This window comes from Mustela lutreola, chromosome 3 (genome assembly GCF_030435805.1).
Source record: "Mustela lutreola isolate mMusLut2 chromosome 3, mMusLut2.pri, whole genome shotgun sequence".
Taxonomy (NCBI): domain Eukaryota; kingdom Metazoa; phylum Chordata; class Mammalia; order Carnivora; family Mustelidae; genus Mustela; species Mustela lutreola.
In genome coordinates this window covers 141,626,959-141,642,971 of record NC_081292.1, presented here as the reverse complement: position 1 = coordinate 141,642,971, position 16,013 = coordinate 141,626,959, and positions in this window count along the sequence as shown.

The window sequence follows — 16,013 nt, the reverse complement described above, 5'->3', positions numbered from 1 at the left end:
ATTCCAGGACCCCGAGATCATGACCTGAGCCGAAGGCAGCGGCTTAACCCACTGAGCCACCCAGGCGCCCCTTAACTACCTTTCTTAGAATAATGTAGAATGCTAGAAATTGTCTTGGTTGTAAATTAGCAAACTTACAAGGTAGCTTTACTTGACAAATGACACTAATTACCTGATTCCATTAAGGTGTGGTGTCATTAAATGATGAGCAACAACCTTCAACATGAAGTATATTCATACATTATTTCATGATTCACTATCTTATAATGGAATTTTTTTCTACCCTTTAATCCTGTAATCCAGATATACATCAACTACATACAGTTGACCCTTGAACAACACGGGTTTGAACTATGTGGATCCACTTTACACAGATTATTTTTTTCAGTAAATACAGAACACTACTGTAAATGTGTTTTCTCTTCCTTATGATTTTCTCAATATCATTCCTTTTCTCTGGCTTGCTCTATTGTAAGGATACTGTATATAATATCTATAAAACATAAATTAATTGACTCGATGTTATCACGAAGGCTCCCAATCAACATGAGGCTATTAGTAGTTAGGTTGTACAGGATTCAAAAGTTGTATGCAGATTTTCAACTGTGTAAGGGGTCAGCACCCCTAAACTCCATGTTGTTCGAGGGTGAACTGTAGTCCCAAAAGAGCCAACTATACCCAAGGCCTAGTTAGAGAAAGTAAGAGAAAGGGGAAAAAATAAAGAATCAGGTGGCAGGGAAAAGGTTGGATAGAACTGTATAAAATATTGAAAATAGTTTTTTACCTGCCTTGAAGGAATAGAATTTTTCCAATTACCACTAAAGTAGTTGAAATGCTGCACCGTGTATGTCATCATTCCATCTCATCTCAAGAAGTGGAGTAAAAAATAAATGCAATTATACCTACACATACATGTATTTGTATTATACATATGTAATAATATAGTCCATAATGACTAATAAATTACAGTGTAGTCATTAAGCCATATTTAAAATAAAGGAAAAAAGATGATTCATCACAGATAAATCTCAATAATATTGAGTGAAAAAAAGCTAGTTACAGCAGGATAAACAGTATACTACTACTTACAGAAAGTTTAAAAACCCACCAACTTATATTCTAGATGGGGAGTAAAACTATGACATCTTGCAAGGCAATGACAACTGCTAAATTTTAAATGGTGATAACCCTTGGCATGGAGAGGAAAATGAGATTTGAATGGGTTTCTCAAAGGGCTTTTTTTGAATTTGCAAGTTTACTTGAGTTATGTTGAATATGTTGCTATTGTGATGCTGTCCTCTATTATTACTGTTTGCCTGAAATACTTCATAATCATTATCTTAACAAGGAGAATAAATTAATAAATCAGTCTATGGCAGAGGTAGTAAAATAAGCATGCCCAGGCAACTGATTGACTGAAGGAGTGGAGGGGAAGGACAGAATGATTCACATATGACTAAGTTTTCCTCCTTTAGTAACTGGAAAGACGAGCCGGAATAAGGAATATAAAAAATGGGAATGTGTATGGGATGGACAACCATGAGTTTAGTTTTAGATGTGTGGGTACAAGGACCTAGGAGGATATCCATGAGTTATCCAAGAGACTCTTGTTCATCTGAACCTAGAGCTAAAAAGAGAAGCAAGTGCAAGCCATGGATTTGGAAGCCTATGAAATAATAGAAAATATATACATTGACCTCTGCCCCTCGCTCCTGGCACAGAGCTCCTAAAACTCTCATGATTTCCTATGGGGTAAGAGCACTAGGTACATCATGTTCAAATACTTACTTGGTCTTTGACCCTGGATCTTGACACAGTGCTCCTAAATCTCTTGGAATGTCCTAAATGATAGGAGCATCTTTTGTTCTAATGAAGTGACTTGGGGTGGGCTCCTGGATCGGGGCTGGTCCCTAGAAAGACCAAGCCATAATTAGAAGCTTGGAACTTTCAGCCCCACCCCCATCCTCCAGAAAGGTACTAGAAAATGAGTTAATAATTAGACATGCCTATGTGATGAAGGCTCCATAAAAATCCTTTAAGTACAGAGTTTGAAAGCTTCTAGGTTGCTGAAGTCATGAAGGTGCTAGAAAGGTGGCATACCCAGAGTGGGTACAGAAGATAAACACCCCCATTCTTAGTTTAGCTGTTTATCTATATTCTTTGTGGTAAACTGGTAAAGGTAAGCAAGTTTTTCCCTGCGTTCTGTGAAATAGTCTACCAAATTAGGTAACCCTAGGAAGGAGTTGTGGGAACCCCGATTTATAGCCTGTTAGTCAGAAATACTTGCAGTTGGTGTCTAAAATGGGAATAGTCTTACGGCGTTGACCCCTTAACCTATGAGAGCTGATGCTAACTCCAGGTAGATGGTGCCAGAACTGAATTGAATTTGTAGGACACTCAGCTGGTGTTGGTTGGTGTGGGAACAAACACAGATATTTGGTGACCGGAAGGGAAATGTTCTGAGAGAAACACAGAATTTTTTTCCTAAATGGAGCCCTTAGCATCTTCATAGGCCTTCGTAACTTCAAAAAGCAATAGTCTCCCCATCTGTAAAAAGCCTCCTTGTGACTCTGAAGTTCTAATTATTGTCTTCTTTCTTTCTAGCCTTTCCTTGTCCATGATATCAACAACCTGCTCTTTACCCACTGCCTTCCTAATTTAATGCTATACTCAATTTCTGTGCCTAACATGCTACTCAAAATTACTGTCTGAAAGGTTGTAATGACCTCCTTATTGCAAAACCACTGATTCCCCCCCCACCACCAATTTTCATTCTTTTTCAGCATTTGACAGTGTAAACATATAGTCCGTAAAACTCTCTCTTCCATTGAAAAAGATCATCTGCTCTCTGGTTCTCTCTGAAATGAGTATTTCTCTATATCTTCTCAGTGCTTTCCAATAATGTTATCTGTAATGATGGGAGCATTCTGTTTATCCTGTCCATTACAGTAGCTACTAACCACATGTAGCTACTGAGCACATGGAATATAGCTAATGTGACCACACGACGGATTTTTTCATTGTATTTCACATTCATTCATTTAAATTTAAATGGCCGTGTGTGGCTAGTGACTACCATATTGGACAGTTTCTTTTCCTCCTTCCAGTTCCTAAATACAAACATTACTTCAGACTCAGTTTTGGATTCCCGGAACTTACCTTTCATCCCCTGGAAGGAGCACCATTCCTGGAACTTCAACCCTGTCTCTAAATTCAATCCCAAATCTTATCTTTGTCTCCAGTTACCTGAGTGCCTCAAGCACTAAAAGTGTTTTTAATGTCTTAAAATTTACCTCAAACTCAGAATGTTCAAAGCTGAACCCATAACTCTTTCTACAATATCAGTACCCGATCCCTTAAAACATTCCTATCTGTGACAGCAATGTCCTCAACATCCTCTCAGACAACCATACATGAAATTACCTTTGACACATCTCCTTGGCAGCTGGCTACCAGGCGCGAACAAGCTTTCTTGCAGAATCTCTCTCAGCTATCTATCTACTCATTGAACCCTCAAAATTAATTGAACCCTACCCTTCCAGATATTGCATGGACCCTACCCTCATGAATTAGATAATACAATTAAGAGAAAAGATACAAACATACATAAATTCAGATAATACAGAACAGAAATAACAAAGATGCACTGCCAAAGGAGTGCCCTCTGAATTCAGGAATCACTGAGGGGCAGTCAGCTCCTTCTGAAAGAGAGCCAAGCATGCTTGGCTCTGGCTGGACTTCTGAAGCACTGGACGGTACTCCAGACTTTCCTGCTCCTTTCTGTTCTGTATCTGCCACCAAATTCACCTTCCTCTACCTTGCTTTAACACGTTAGTGATTCCCAAGATGTAATGCACGCAGGGTCTCTCTCAAAAACCCTTCACTGCTGGGAGGCCTGAGTGACTCAGTCATTAGGTGTCTGCCTTCTGCTCCAGTTGTGATTCCAGAGTCCTGGGATCGAGTCCCACATGGGCTCCCTGTTCCGTGGAGAACAGGCTTCTTGAACCTCTGCCTGCTGCTCCCCATGCTTGTGCTCTCTCTCCCTCTCTCTCTGTCTCTGACAAATAAGTAAATAAATCTTTAAAAAAAAAAAAAAAAAGTACTTACATTTAAAACAAAAACAAAACAAAACAAAAAACCCTTCACTGCCCTATATTTAATCACCCTTAGTACCAAGACTGTCCTTCCCTCTCCTCTGTTCTCATGCAAATTACAACAGGCCTTGAAGCTTCCATTCAAGTCTTAACCACTTCCCAAAAGCCAATGCTTTTTTACCTACTGCCTTCCTAATTTAATGCTAAATTCCCTCCCTTTCAACTTTCCGTTACACTTAGAGGATGTACCCTTCACTCAAGACCGCGTTACCAGCTCTTAAATCATATGCATTCTGTGCATAAGCACGATGTCTCACCTTCCCCAGCTCCTACGCAGTGATTATTCAAGGAAGGAGAGAGGTATAAACAGTTCTTCATTTGTCCCACTGGGACCTTTTTTTTTTTTTTTAAGCTACGACATTAACTTATTTGAATTTCAAATATTAAAGAAAAACGTTCAATTGTTTGCTTTATCAAAAGAGATATCTAGTTAATAAAAGAGATCAAGAAACACATCTACAGTGGTGAGCAAATAGAATATAACCAACAAAATCTGTTGAATTCATTGATTTCAATAAACCACAGATTTGTATTCTATTAGGATTAAGGTTTCAGACTTCTTATTTTAATGGAGAAACTGCTAATAACCTGCTGATTGTAAAGGAGCCACAAAGCTAATATTTGCCAGTTGAACAAATAATCAAAAAACCTATAAGGAAATCTTCAAATATTTTTGTTATCTACCATTTTATATATATATACATATATATGAATATCTATATAAGATTTCCTCATATATATATATATTATGTGCAACATAAATGTAAATTATAAATCATAATAAATAATAAATTAGGTGACCCTGCCAACTAATTTGTTTCTGGACTAATAGACCAGCCATAATTTAAGGGTACTATCACATTGTCGGCAAGTGTCATTATTTTTGCTCTAATTATATATATTCCAGTGAGTTATTTTCTTAGTCTAGCATATTTAAAATATACTTAATATTTTTATTTAAAGTACTAACATTTACATGAATATTGAAATTCTGTAGTCAATATTGCTATCTTACTCATAGCATTTGAATGATTTTCATTTAGTTCTAGCATGCTTATTTACACAACTCAAGAGTTTTTACTCTATTTTAAACATTCTGATTTCACATTACTGTGAGATGATCTTTCTACTTCATATTTCCTCCACAGTGAATTGAATAAGCCACTTATCTGCTTATGTTCCTAGTCTAGTCAACTTATTTCGTTCTTTCTTTGTATTGACTGTTCCTCCCTCTGGTTTTGTACAACAAGCTTACTGCATGTTTCCTCTTCTAAGTCACTGACATATAAAATGAATAAAATTGTTCCTAATATCGATCCCTGAGCTTTGTAATCCATCTGCTCCAAACTCTTCCTTCCACACGTTGATATCAAAGTCAATGTTTAATCTACTTAAGTAGTTCATCCCTACACCATACTTCTCTAACTTCTAGATTAGTTGTTTGTGCAGTATTCTTTTCATGGTGCTTTATCCCAAGTAATTGGTTCATGGCTTCCCTCAGCTGGTGTTTGTCATTAGACCCAGAAGTTATTTCACATCACTGAGGCAGGTAAGATGTGAATCCATGCTGACTCTTTAAATTAAATCATAACTTTCTGATACTTCCAGCCATTAATTTTCTACGAAGTTTACCAAGGTCTTATCCTCCATGTAAATTATACTTACTAATTCTGAATTTTAGGAGCACCTGGCTGGCTCAGTCAGTAGAGCAGGTGACTCTTGATCTCAGGGTTGTGGGTTTAAGCCCCACGTTGGGTGTAGAGATTACTTAAAAGATAAATAAAACATTTATTAAAATTCAAAAAGTCTGAATTTTATATTCAGGAGAAAAGGGATCTAAACATCCCCTAAATATCCCCTTTAGGGAATGATCAATAATTTGATGAGGGTTTTATTTATTATAGCTGATATAGACATAGTCTATAAGTATTTCAAATCACCTTTGTTGATGAATTCAAGAAACTATTAAGAATCAAGAAGAAAATACTTGAATTATAATAGTTAAAATCTATTAGTCAAAAATTCATAGAATTCTGCCCCAAATGAGTGAGTTTTAGTGAATATAAATTATACCTTAATTTTTTTAATGGAAAGAAAGGAAACAAAATCTTCACTTTAAAAAATCTAGTAGAATACTGAAAATAAAAGTCTGTAAGAAGAGCATAAGGACCCATTCCTACCCTTTCCTGTACCTCATCATGGAGATATTTTATTTTATTATTATTATTTTTTTTATTTTATGTATCTGAGAGAAAGCTCGCATGAGAGAGAAAGTGTGAGTGGGGAGGGGCAGAGGGGGAGGGAGAAGCACCTGGATCCCAGGATTTCGGAATCTGAGGATTCTGGAATCTTAACCTGAGCTGAAAGCAGACACTTAGCCAACTGAGCCACCTAGGCACAGCCATCATGGAAACTTTTTTGAGGAGGAGATGAGAACATATGAATAAAGGCCAAACAATGAATATTTTGAAAGCAAATAAGTTCTATGGTTGAAGCAGTGGGATGGAAAGAAGTACAAACTATTTAAAGCTTATTTAATGTATACTAAAAGTAAATGCATAAAAATGCACATGAATAAACCCACAGAATCTCCCCACAAACACATATCTCCAAACACAGCAAGATAGTGAAAGAACAGTCTATGTTTGGATATATCTGCTTTGTCACTTGAAAGCAGGGAAAAGCAGAAAACTTAGCACAGAGTAGGATTTCAATACATGCATTGAATAGATGGCTATCTAACTTCTTTAGCCTATTATCCCATTATTAGTCAGTTGTTCCTAATTTGTTTCTGTTTTGGTTTTAATTTCTTCTGTTCTTTTTAAGCAAACTTTTTATTTATTGAATACTTCCAATAAATATATTTAAAAAGTTACAAAGCCTTATAAAAAAAAGTTACAAAGAAAATAGAGAGTTCCCATCTACCTCTAACCCAGTTGCTCCTAATGGGGGTTGTGATTGAGCAATCATTCCAGTTTTCTTGGGACTGCCCTGGTACCAGCACTGAAAGTCTGATATCCCAGGAAATGGCTCTCCCAGGCAAACCAGGATTGTTCATTACCCTACTATGTCAACATCTTATTTAACCATGGTATATCCATCAACACTAAGAAAACAACACTGGGGAGTTACCACTAACCAAACTCCAAACTTTATTTGGATTTCACCAGTTTTTCCACTAATGTCCTTCTTTCCTGTTCCAGAATCTGATTCAGGATACCACGCTGTGTTTAGTTGTCGTGTCTGGTGTCCTCTGGCCTGTGACAGTTTCTCTTTCTTTCCTCATTTCTCATGACCTCAAATCTTTTGACGAGTAATGGTAAAGTATTTTGTAGAATGTCAATTTAGATTTGTGTGATGTTTTTTTCATGTTTAGACTGTCAGGAGCTTTGGGGCCCTAGTTTATTTTTAAATTCTGCAAATGTCAGTGCTTTTTTTCTTGGTTACATCAGCCACGGTGGACTTTAAATTCCTCAGAGCATCATTTTAATTTTTAAAAGAAGATGAAATCACTTGTCCCAGAGTTGGAGTGAATTTTTTTATCCCAGATACAGTTCTCACATTATTATTCCACAAGGGACAAAGTCAAGTCGCTTTAAATTCAAAAAATTCTTATTTAAACTTTGAAAATGACAGAGAAGTTGGGCTCATCACCTAAGTTACCTGCAAAGTCATGAGGCTTCTCCACTGATACTGTCCTCAGAGGGTAACAAACCACCATTTGGCTAAACGAAGCTAGGAAGAGTTATTTGTCCTAGTTATAAATAGAAAATGTATCTTTGTAGAGAACTTAGAAAAGAGAAAAATGGAAAGGAAGAAAATCAAATCTCCCATCATCCCACCGCCCTAGGAAAACCATTGGTTATGACTATTGGCTTTTTTGTACATGCTGTTAGTCTTTTTTCTATCCCCTACATCTTCTTTTATAAAAACTGGATTATACCGTTACATGCTCATTTTATTTTTTTTTTTTTTTAAAGATTTTATTTATTTATTTGACAGAGAGAAATTACAAGTAAGCAGAGAGGCAGGCAGAGAGAGGAGGAAGCAGGCTCCCTGCTGAGCAGAGAGCCCGATGCGGGACTCGATCCCAGGACCCTGAGATCATGACCTGAGCCGAAGGCAGCGGCTTAACCCACTGAGCCACCCAGGCGCCCTACATGCTCATTTTAATTAACTTAAAATTTGAGATATCATGAATACTCTTTTATACAATGAACACCCATGACATCATTTTTAATACCTGCAAAATATAGTATTGGTATATTACTTAACGTCCTTGTGGCGAAATATTTATACAGAGCCATAATCATTTCCCAAGATCAAATTTATATATGTAGACTCGCTGCACCAAAGAATATACACTATTTGAAGCCGCCTTCTTTTTTTTTTTAAGATTTTATTTATTTATTTATTTGACAGAGAGAGAAAGATTACAAGTAGGCAGAGAGGCAGGCAGAGGAAGAGGGAGAAGCAGGCTTCCTGCTGAGCCCAACTCAGGGCATGGCCCCAGGACCCTGAGGTCATAATCTGAGCCAAAGGCAGATGCTTAACGGACTGAGCCACTCAGGCTCCCCAATTTAAAGGCTTCTTATATGCCCTGCCAAACTGTCCTGCAAAATGATTTTACCAATTTATGCACACACTAGCAACTTATCAAATTAAGTACCCATTTCTCTGCATACTTACTCAGTTTTTTTTTTTTTTTAAGTAAACGCTAGCCCCCAAGTGGGACTCAAACTCATGACCCCAAGATTAAGAGTTGCATACCCTACTGACTGAACCAGCTGGGTGCCCCTTGTCAACTCAGTCTTTTAAAAGATTTTATTTATTTGAGAGAGAGAAAGGGAGGGCAAGGGAGAAGCAAACTCCCCGCTGAGCAGGGAGCCCAACACGGGACTTGATCCCAGGACCCTGAGATCATTACCCCAGCTGAAGATAGATGCTTAATCAACTGAGCCCCCAGGTGCCCCTCACCAACTCAGCTTTTATTTATATTTTTCATCTTTGCCAATTTGATAACAAAAAATAGGGCATTTTTTAAAGTTACATTTTTTTTGATTACTAGTGAGGATGACCATCTTTTAATATTATTACTTAAGTGTAGTTGACATACAACATTACATTAGCTTCAGGTATACACCATAGTGATTCAACATCTTTATTAGAAGTTCTGCTACACTCACCACAAGAGTAGCCACCATCTGTCAACTTATAAGGCCATTACAATACCGTTGACTATATTCCTGTGCTCTGTCTCTCATCCCCAAGATTTATTCATCCCGTGATTGGTAGCTGTACCTCCCACTTCCCGTGGCCTACTTTGCCTAACTGTCCTCCCTTCCCTCTGGGAACCACCAGCTTGTTCTCTGTGTTTCTAGCTCGGTTTCTGCTAGGGTGAACATTTTTACGTGCTTAGTGCCATCTGTACACTTCTTATACTGTGCACTACTTGTTTGTATCCTTTTTTTTTTAAGATTTTATATTATTTATTTGTCAAAGAGAGAGAAATTGAGAGAGAAAGAGAGAGCACACAAGCAGAGGGAGCAGCAGGCAGAAGGAGAAGCAGGCTCCCCGCTGAGCAAGAACCAGAGGAGGGACTCAATCCCAGGACCCTGGGATTATGACCTGAGCTGAAGGCAGCCACCTAACCGACTAAGCCACCCAGGAGTCCCTGTTTGTATTCTTTAAAATCCAACTTCCTCTCAAGCATTCATCATTATCTTGATTTAAAAGTGTGCATTAGGGGCGTCTGGGTGGCTCAGAGGGTTAAGCCTCTGCCTTTGGCTCAGGTCATGGTCTCAGGGTCCTGGGATTGAGCCCCGCATCAGACTTTCTGCTCAGAAGGGAGCCTGCTTCCCTCCCCGCCGCCTGCTTCTCTGCCTACTTGTGATCTCTCTCTGTCAAATAAATAGATAAAAATCTTTAAAAAAAAATAAATTAAATTAAAGTGTACATTAATCAAACTTCTCTCTTATGAGCTTCAAATATTTATTTTCCCCTGTTTTTCACTTGCCTTTAATGATGCTTTGATTTTCAGAGGTAGGACGTGTCCTCATGTGTTTTCTGCCTACTGTAGGTGTTTTGGGGTTTTTTGTTCGTTTGGGTTTGTTTTTACGTTATATGCTTTTATGCACTCAGTCCTGCATCCTGGTTGTTCCTGTTCCGGGCAGCTCATGAGCCTAGGAATTCTGCCCCACGGCACTTCCAGCACGGAGGCAATAACCTGAGTCCTCACAGGACCAAGTTTTAGGAGAGAAAAAAGAAATATAACAAATTCAAAAGCCCACAGCCCTGAATGCTGCCAAAATTGGGCTGCCACTGGCTTCCAGGGAAATAAATTCCAAAGATAGTAAAAACTCAGTTAAGAAAAAAAAAAAAAAAAAGTCTTTTAAGACAATTCAGCTCCCAAACCTCAAAACTTGTCTGTTTTAATAGCTTTAGGGCTGTACACCATGGGGATCCCCAGCACACCATGTCCTTCAAGTCCTAAGCTCTTCCCTGCGGCTCCCCACTCCCTCTGAACAGGGATGAGAGCCTGGCTTAGAGAGGCCAGGAGTTCTCTTTCTAGCTCCCCTTCTCCTTGCCTCCATTTTAGGACATCTAAAGTCATGGCAATTTTAAGGCAAATGCCAGGTCTCTAATAACTTTAATAAAGTTATTAAAAAGAACCAGAAAGATTTAAAAGTCTTCTTTCTCTCTCTTTCTCTTTTTTTTTTTAATGAAAACTTGTAAGATGGCTCAAGTTTTACATTAAATTTAAGCCAAGGAAAGACACATAAATAAAATAGAAAATCTTAAGGCAGGATTCACAGACAGTAAACATTGTCACTTTTGTGTCGCGAATCCAAGGGCCTGGGGAAGGCCTCCTCCTCACACATTCCCCAGAATGTCTCCCTGCCCCAAACTCACCATAAATGGTACCTTTCCAAAGTGCCTGATTCAATACCCAGAGAGAGCGGGTATGTGTGAATAACGTGAGAAATGTGGTCCTTCTTGGGAAGCGCTGGGGTCTATGAAGAAGGGGTTTGCCCCCAGGCTTCAGAGATGCAGACTGCCCTCCAGAAATAGAGGGGTGCTTATGGTTCTGTCTGATTTGCCCATTCCAGTTGAGAAGGGGCCCTTGACAGAGATGAGAGTCCTTTTGGCCTTGATGAAGGTGGAGGCGAGAGCTGGGAGGACAGTGCTGTAAGCATGTGCTTACTCTGCCCATCAGGCCATCCGTCGTGACGGAGATTACAAAGATGTTAAAGAGTATAAAAAACAGGAAATGGGATGTGGTGTTCACCCTCAATGTACACACTACTCCCAGAAGCTTGTCTAATTCTGAAGCCATACGGTCAGAACAACTTAATATTCTACCAGCAAACCCAGCTCACATCCCTGATTGTAAAAGGCTCCAGCCCAGCTCCTGCTCAGTGAAGCTGTGTTATAGAAATATTTTCTTGGGCACCTGGGTGGGCTCAGCCGGGTAAGCATCTGCCTTCGGCCCAGGTCACGAGCCCAGGGTCCTAGAATTGAGCCCTGAATCGGGCTCCCTGCTCAGCGGGGAGTCTACCTCTCCTGCTCTCTGTCCCTCCCTTCCCACCTCCCTGTCCCCATGCTCTCTCTCTCTCTCCCCACTTCTCTCTCTCAAATAAATAAATATAATCTTTAAAAAAAAAAAAGAATTATTTTCTGTAAACTGTAAACTGCCTGCTTTCTAGAGTTTTCTTGTCAGTGACCTTATTTTGCTATCCAGTTTCAATATTAATTCAGCATGGAAGGGGAGTGAAGGGATGTCCCAGCCTGAGCCCAAGCTGGGCTCTGAGCCAGGATTCAGATTCGTCTGGGCATGTCTGACGGGCTTGCCAGGAGTCTCTCAGCATGAGCGTTGGAGGAAGCTCATAGAAAACAACATCCTAAGGCAGTGGGTATGGAGGAATACATCACAGGTATCAGAGTCACCAGGGAAACTAAAAAATATGTATACCCCGCACAAATGCATCACTCATTCTGGTCGTGTGTGTATGTGTGGGTGTGTGGGGGTGTCTGTCTATCCACATACACGTTTGGGTGAGCACTGCTTTGGCCCCAAACCTGGCCCTGAGATGAACGCAGATCAGCTTGCACCTGGGGCACCGAGGACTCCAGAGAACACAGGGCAGCTTTTGTACCTGCGAGTTCCCAGAGCTCTGAACACCCATGGCTTCCAGCACTTCAGCGACCGCCTGCATCCGACATTCTTAAACTGGAGACCATGGCTTCCTAGGAATCCTAGAATAGGCTAGAGGGGGGTCCCACAAACTTCCAGAAATGGTGTGCGACTTCCTGGGCATATGTGTTTTTCTGGTAAATGTTCTGTAAGTTTGTCAGATTTTGGAAAGAGGGTAGGATCCTCAAAAGGCTAAGAATTGTCAACTGCCAAGAAAACCCTGAGCAAGCAGATTTTATAAGATTTTGAGAATGCCTAATAATGACAGGCGTAGGCAAGGCCAGGAAAACACAATTTTTTCAGTGACTGTGACTTATTTTTACCTTGAGGCATCCGTGACCTGGTGAAAGTCATGTTTCATGGAAACATGAAATCCCACCTGTACTTCGAGCCCACCTCAAAGGCCCCCACCTCCTCCCCAGCCAAAGGTCACTGCTCCCTTGTTTCCCCCTTGTGTACCTCTTGTGACCCTTAACACTTTTTACCTTGTGTTTTAGCTCTGTGCCCATGTAGCATGTTTCTTCTACAAACTATAACCTATGAGGTAAGAATCACATCTTACCCATTTTCTCTCTTATGGTGTCCAACATACAGCATGTTGACTGACTTACCACTGGATGAAGGAATGAACAAATTTGCAGATCCATCCTCTCTGCCAGAACTTTTTATCCTCTTTACTAAGAGCAACTAGTCTTATTTCCTCGTAAATTCTGCATTTAAAATATATTCCTTATACTTTATATTGCCAGCCAATTGGTTTACTTCCATGCATCATGCATGAATTCCATGCCTTATCTGTTGGGTTGGCTGTAAACTTCTTGGAGGGCAAGGGTCACCCGAACTGTGGAAACCCACGGGCCTCTGGAGAGGAACACCCAGGGCTAATTCGTGTGTTCAGTGTCCTGAAGAGCTCACTCACCAGGACATCTTTCTGGAGAAGACACAGGCCTGGACAGACATGGTTTGGTAGAAAAGCAAAAAAGCAAATGCTGGTAGGCACTAAGCAAAAGAGCAAAATCATCAGGCTGTGGAACTGAATTCTAAAGAGGAGAGAAGGGTGCCTGGGTGGCTCAGTTGTTAAATGTTTGCCGTCGGCTCAGGTCATGATTCTAGAGTCCCAGGATCCAGCCCCACATCAGGCTCCCTGCTCAGCAGGAAGCCTGCTTCTCTCTCTCCCACTCCCTTTCCTTGTGTTCCTTCTCTCGCTGTGTCTTTCTCTGTCAAATAAATAAATAAAATCTTTAAAATAAAAAATAAATACAGAAGAGATAAACCAGGGAGAGAGCAGCCTGGACCTGTGAGAAGGAGAGCCCTGACAAGATGCCTGCCCCAGTGCAGAGGGGGTGTGGCTGGACCGCAGCTCCAAGCTGCCCGCATTGGCTCCCCCACATTCTGGAAGGGCTGCCAGGTTTTTTCTAGCCACGCTACCCTATTTGATTTCTTTCCTATTTGTGTCAGGCTTTTCTTGTGTTTCAAGAACCCTGGCTGCCATCACATGTAAAATGATGTCAGTGAATCATTTCACGTGCTAAGTCTGTTTTCAGAGTAGAACACCAGCAGAGTATTTTCAAAAGGATCTGAGCACATCCCTGATTATCAGGGAGAGGGATACACAGAAACACGGCAGCATTCTCTTTTTCTCCTTTTCTTCTCAGGTGAATGTTTACTTACTTCCATAGCCCCCCTACACATTAATACAGCCTTAATTCTCTATACAATCAACGTCTCTAGAAGACTCCATGATTCTTGCTGACCATTTTAGCGTAATGACTGAACTGCTACAGTAAGATTATTCTGGGGATGCCTACTTATGGTGGGCAGAGTCATAAATGGTGACCGTTCCATGGGCAAGAGTCAAAAAAGTGCAAGTAGTAAGTAGTAAAAAAAGACCAGGCCAATTAGTGGCTCCATGGACAACAGTTGAGCTAGTGATTCTAAATGAACCTCTACTGCTCAGATGACAGCCCTAGGTCACAGGAATAATTTTAGGGTGAATACAGTTAGATAAATTACATAATTTCCCATTGCAGATTTAGTTTATCTCAAGTTTAAAGTATTCATCATTCAATAGCGTGCCCCAAGTGCCTATGCATGGGATCCACCATTAACCAGAACAAAGATCCTGGCATCAGCCATCAGTCCTTGTGGTAATTTTGCATCTTCTCTAGATCTTAACTCTTGGAGGTCATTATCTTGCATGTCTCTACTCTGAGCCCCAAATGAGTTTGTTTTCAGCTAAGTCTTTGGAGGAGCAGGGTCTTTGCGTGTCATTAAGTTAGAATTTTAAAAATCTGTGTTCCATAAACTAATCCACGTATATGTTTTTTATAATCACTTCCCCAGTTTACTAGGATCAGCCAGTTCTGAAAGGGTCCAGTGTTGTCACAGCTGGGCTAGACTACACTACCAGGAAAGAGAATTTTTCTAGATCTCATTCAGCATCAGAATTGGGAACAACAGCTGTCTGAGCCAACAAGGCTGAGGAATATGGGACAGAAAGAGCCCAAACCCTGGGGAGTGTGAGCTTGCTTAGCATTTGAGATTTTCTCTTAAGGAGCCCCAGCAAAATGTCAAACTTAGTAAGAAACCATACGATCCAAGACATATGTTCATAATTATTTAGCTTCTAAGTCCTTACCAGCTAATTAATTAGCGCTTATGTAAAGCATGGATTTGGAATCAGAAAACTTACATTCTTCACATACCAAGTTTTTTTCCTTAAGATTGATTTATATATTTGAGAGAGAGAACATGCTTGGGTGGGGAGGGGTAGGAAGGGGAGGGAGAGAGAATCCTGTGATTCTCTCCTTGCTGTGAATAGAGCCCAAGGATACCCTGAGCTCCATCCCAGGGCCTGAGATCATGACCTGAGCCCAGATCAAGAGTTGGATGCTTAACCGGCTGAGCCACCCAGGCGCCCGCTTCATGTACCAGTTTATGACTTGGGGAAAGATCCTTAGCTTTTCTAAGTCTTGGCCACCCCATCCGTAAAGTAGAGATAATAAAACCTGCCTCATCTTCCTCTCCACATTGTGAAAGTTAAGTGAGCAAGCATGTGAATGCTTTTTATAAACTGGAAAGAAGTGTAAAATTTTAATTATCATTACCAATTAACAATTCAACTTGAAGACTTTCATAATTAAGCTCAATCTTAAATTTAGTAACAAGATGAATTTAAAGCTCTGCTTGGGAGGTGGCTTACATGTTTATTTTAAAATTCAAAGAAATGAAACAAATTCCTAGAGGTATAATCCTATGAATAAAAATATTTTTACTTTCTTTTTTACTTCTTTCTTTCTTTCTTTCTTTCTTTTTTTAAATAAAAAATACCATTTCCTTCCTTTACTGAGGAAAATTTAGAGAAAAAAAAAGCCACTGGGGCCAGTTTTTTAATACACCCTTTATGGAGCAGATATTATTTGCTGAACTGCTAAGTGCTAAAGCAAAATGAGAATCAGTATTAGCTGGGGTGCCTGGGTGGCTCAGTCATTAAGTGTCTGCATTTGGCTCAGGTCATGATCCTGGGGTCCTGGGATTGAGCCCCGCATCAGGCTCCCTGTTGGGTGGTTGCCTGCTTCTCCTTTTCCCACTTTCCCTGCTTGTGTTCCCTCTCTCGCTGTGTCTCTCTCTGTCAAATAAATAAAATCTTAAAAAAAAAAAAAAAA